This window comes from Belonocnema kinseyi, chromosome 5 (assembly GCF_010883055.1).
Source record: "Belonocnema kinseyi isolate 2016_QV_RU_SX_M_011 chromosome 5, B_treatae_v1, whole genome shotgun sequence".
NCBI classification, from domain to species: Eukaryota; Metazoa; Arthropoda; class Insecta; order Hymenoptera; family Cynipidae; genus Belonocnema; species Belonocnema kinseyi.
In genome coordinates, this window is record NC_046661.1 from 113,619,809 (window position 1) to 113,625,171 (window position 5,363).

General features: G+C 26.5%; 1 protein-coding gene across 1 annotated transcript in view; it reads left to right on the forward strand.

The window, feature by feature from the left end:
- Positions 1–5,363, forward strand: part of LOC117172758 (lipase 3-like) — an 86,919-nt gene that overhangs the window by 13,059 nt on the left and 68,497 nt on the right. The gene's annotated exons all lie outside the window — the stretch shown is intronic.

Consider the following 5,363-nt stretch of genomic DNA (forward strand, 5'->3'; position numbering starts at 1 on the left):
ACGTAATTTTTGAAAATTCGCAAATGAAACAAATAACTCGCAGTAATTGTACATAAATTTCATTTGAATTTAACTTTGCGGGTCAAAGAAACGCGGTGAGTGAAAAAAGAACCTAGTCAGTAACAATTTAAAAAACGTCACGGAATTTCATTGTCATGGAAATGTCAGGTATTGAGAGAAAGAAATCTTGTAAAACTGAAGGAACTTCTATAACTTTCAATAACTGTCAAGCAGAGTAAATTTGAAATTTTTCAATTTTATTCTAAAATTGTTTTATTTTCTTTATAAAAGATTTCTGGTTAAACATGTTAAAAATTTCAATATTCTGGGCTTTGAATATTAATGGTCAGAAAAAATGAAAAATTAGGGAATTTGTAAAATGAAGTTTTGTTGTAACCCTGATATAGTGTTCTTGTTAGTGACCTATTTGTCTTGAATTCATGTATATATTTATATTTCTTTTTTTCAGTTGCTTCCTCCTGAAGCTTATCTTTTCAGTTATAAATTTTGTTTTGGTTTGAAAAGTTCATATTTCGGTGTTGAAAAGTCAACTGAAATCTTTTTTGGATGAAAATTTAATAACTTTTTTATTTAAACAATTTTTGTTTTTTAATAGAAAAATGCATGTATTTGAGTAGAAATTGCATCTTTCTTGGATCAAAATGCAATTGTTTGGTTAAAATTCAACTATTTGCGTAGACATTTACTTATTTAAAATGCATACTTTGGCGTTGAAAAGTAAACTGACATTTTTTTGGATGAAAATTAAACTTTTTTTTTAAATTTGTCTTTTTGATTTAAGAATTAATCTATTTTATTAAAAAATGTTATATTCCTTGGATAAAAATATAGCTATTTGGTTGAAAATGCAAAATTAATTTAAAAAGCCTTCCTTTTTGGTTGAAAATTCAACTATCTCGTAGGAAATGTACTTTTTGTTTTAAAATTTAAGAGATTTAAATAAGATCAGAATCCAATTTAAAATCCCTCCTTAACGTCCAATAATCAAATTGATGAAAAGATTTCCTGAAAATAAAATCAAGAATCTAACGACCAAATTTAGACAACCACCACAAAATGTTCCCATTGGAATCTGAAAAAAGGAAGATTTTCCTCTCCTCCTTTCTCCCTAACAAATAAAAAAAATAAAATAAAATTATTCTTCGTTACTTTGGCCAAAAATAAAAATTTCTCAGTTGTTAGTGAGAGAGAATCGTGGCAGGTGTGCTGTTCCTCCTGGCAACAAATTTTATTTTCATTTTCTTTTCTTTTATTTTATTTTGATTTGATTTTATTTTAATTTAGTTTATGTTTTTTTATATAAATTTTTATTATAATATATATTGATTATTATATATATTTTTTAAAAATGTTTTTTATTGGGATTTGATAATGATGAGAATAAAGAGGACGAAAGAAATAAAAAAAGACAAGGAAGGGGATTTGGTTGGTTACCTTCTCATTTTTCTTTCCTCCTTTTTAGTTTTGTCCAAAGTAACGAAAAATAGTTTTCTTTTTTTCTTTTTTAGGGTGAAAGGAGGAGAGGAAAATGTTCCTTTTTTCAGATTCCAATGGGAACATTTTGTTGTGGTTGTCCAAATTTGGTCGTTAGAATCTTGATTTTATTTTCAGGAATTCTTCTCATTTTTTTGTTTTAAATTCTTATTTTGGTGTCCAGAAGTAAACTAGAATGTTTTTAACTGAAAATTTAACATTTTTTTAAATTTGTCTTTTTAATTTAAACATTTATCTATTTTAGTAGAAATTACAGCCATTTGGGATAAAAACGCAAGTATTTGGTAAAAAATTCAAAAATTTTGTTAGAAAGTCAACTTTTTTTTATAAAATTCAAATATTTCGTAGAAAACTCACATGTTCTCTAAACTTCATATTTTTATGTTTAATGGTCATACTAAAGTCTTATTTGGATGAAAATTCATATCTTTTTTTTTGTTGAAAATGACTCTTTTTGATTTAAAACTCAACATGTTTAAGTAGAAATTCAATCTTCCTGGGATAAAGATGCAACTGTTCGGTTGATAATAATTAATCTTCTTCGCTTGAGGATTCAACTATTTTGTTTTAAAATTTTCGTCGAATCACTTTTTTATGAAATAAATTTTTGTTTAGAAGCTTCATATTTTTAGTTTAAAACTCATCTTTTTGGTTGAAAGATAATATTTTTTTAATTGAAATTTCAACTGCGTGGGTAAGAGTTAAACTACTTCGTTGAAAATTTGTTTTTTCTTTATGATGGTTTATCTTTTTGGCTGGAAATTTAACTATCTTGTTTAAAATTAATATTTTTATGCTGAAAATTTATATTTTGCGGGTTGAAAATTAAATTTTTTTACAGGAAGCTCGCATTTTGGCTTGAATGTTAAACAATTTAGGTGAACATTTGATTCTTTCATTACCCAGAAGTTTAATTTTGTTCCAAAATATCAATTTTGAACCAGATAGTTTAATTTTTAACCCAGAAGAGTAATTTTCTACAAAAAAAAGATGAACTTTCCAAGAAGAAGATTGGTTTTCTAAAAAAAAAAAAACGAATCATGAACAAAATACATTAATTCTGAATTATGTATGTAGTTGAATTATCAACCAAAAAGATTGATTTTCTTGCATAACAAATGAATCCATTTTTAACCAGATTGTTCAATTTTAAACTAAGAAGATTATTTTTGTTTACAAAAATGCGAGTTTTGAATAAATTACATAAATTTTCAATCAAATAATTGAATTTTTATACTACAATAAATCAATTTTTAACCAAAAATTCGATAGTTAAATTTTGTTTCAGAAAATTAATTTTCAACAAAGAACAACGAATATTCCGTTTAAAAATTTAATTTTTAATAACAACAAAAATGAATTTTTAATAAGCTAGTTCAATTTTTAACGAAAAATGTAATAGGCAATATTTCAACCAAAAAATATTTCTATTTAAAAAACAAACAGTTGAATTTTTACAAAAAGTATTCATTTTCAACATACAAATATGAATTCTGAACTTTTGCAGATTAATTTTTCACCAAACAGTTGAATTTGTAACCAAAAAATTTATTTTCTACAATAAACAACATCAATTTCTAACCAAATATGTAGTTGAAGTTTTAACTAAAAAAGGTAAATATTCTGCCAAAAATGGAATAGTTAAATTTGCAGCCAAGAAAATTAATTTTCATTTAAAAAGATGAGTTTTCAACAAAAAAATTTAACAGTTAATATTTCAACGAAAAAATGATTTAAATTCAAAATTTAAAACAGTTTTTAATAAAAAAGACGCATTTGTAACAAGCTAGTTTAATACTCAAATAAAACATGAGTTTTCAACCAAACCGTTGCATTTCAAATGCATAACTACGAGTCGTCTCGAAAATATTTTTGAAAACAGTTCCAAAAATAGAGTTTGCGTAGACTGACATTTCTTTTTGTATTTTAGAACAAAATGTGCAACAGCAAAATTAAACTAGACAAAATTTTGAGAAAGTTAAGAAAAACAGAAACTATTATCTGAAACGATACCAAAGTTATAAATCTTCAAAGAAAGCTGATTTTTTTTTAAGAGACTAGAAAATCAAATTTTGAAGTTTGTATTTGCACTTTGGAACTCGTTAATTTGAAGACAATTTTTTCCAGATGATATATTTATATAGACGCAATTTCGAGTAATTCTATCAAAAAACACAATGACTTAGTTCCAATGGGTATTAAGTTATGCCTTCACAAAGTTTTTAAATTTTTAACCTTTTTTTGAAGGGCAAGTTAATCCTGTTCATTTAAAGAAAGATACCTTCTATGAATTTTGTGGAAAATTTAATTATTTTATTTTGGATTTAACTGTTTTATTGAACAATGGCCTTTTTGGATAGAAAATTTGTCTTTTTACCTTGAAAATTCGAATTAGCCTTTGTGTTTGGTAGAAATTTAATATGCTGTTTAAAAATTCGAATATTTGCTTTAAAATTGAACTATTACGTTAAAATTTAAATACTGTGTTGAGAGTTCAACTATTTGATAAAAAATTCGACTATTTTGCTGAAAATTTATTTATTGTGTTGAAAATTGAATCACATGGTTGTGATTAAAGTTAATTCCTTTTTTGCATTCTTTGACAATTTTATTGAAAACTCAGATTTAAAAGAATCCAGTAATTAAGGTATTGCTTTTTTTATTACCAAGTATTTGAGATATACTGACATTTGTCAGAATCATTTTAGCACAGACACAAACCTATTTAGCATAGAAGAGAACCATTCACGATGTTGGATGTCGGTAACTATCGGTAACGGAATCTGTATTAAAAATTCCCATGGATAGTATTTCACACTTTAATTGTTTTATTTGTTTTATGAACAAATAGGAAATAATTTTTGATGTTATTTTTTTCATATATACTTAATTTATCCTAAGTCCCTTCCTCTCGAGAATAGTTCAATTTTATAACAGACATCCTAGTGAAATCGAAAGTCTGAATTCGGAAGTCTCGTCTCGTTGAGAACGTTCGACGTCCTTGAAAGTCACTTGATAGTTTATGCACATATCGACGATTGCAGCCAATCCTAATCTAAAAGTTACATTTTTCATACCAAGTACCACTTGCAAAATTATCGTTTCAGTTTAATTTAATTAAAAATAATTAAATGTATTTGCATTAGTGATTATATCCGAAATTATTTATAAACATGAATTAGAAGTTATCGACTCATTTCAAATTGTACAATATTTATTGTACTGTTTTAAATTCTTCAAAATGTAATACTTTATTGTAGTTGTGTCAAGAGCAGTTCTTTGGAAACGTTTTTTTATGATAAAAGGTTAAAACTTAAGAAATATAATTATTTTGATAATAGTTTATATAATTGAATATTTTCCTACTGTCGCTTCTTACCAATTTTAAGACTAGTTCAATTTTATAAATCTTGAATACTTTGTTTTGAAATTGTGAAACGATTTCAATCAAAAATGATAATTTATTAAAAAAAGAAATCACAGTAAGCGCCGCACACTTACGTAAGACGTTAATTAATTCGATCAAGCCTCCCCACCCCGTCCCACACTCTCCCTCACTAATTTTCCCTACCCGAAATTCTCGTACTTCATCAGCCTTAATTTCCCCTGTCTCACATCAGCTGATTACCCCTAACTTCCCCTAGTACAACTTCCTTCATTGGTTTTTCATTTTTTCATCAACCAATTTATTTCCCCTCATTCTCCCTCTTTTCCTACCCCTCTATTCCCCTTACTTCTCCTACTTTACCTCCTCTCATATGCTCTCACTTTCCTCACTTCCCCTACTCTTCCCATCCCTCACTTCACTTAAATCACCACATCTCCCCTGCTTCTCCATTTATTACCCT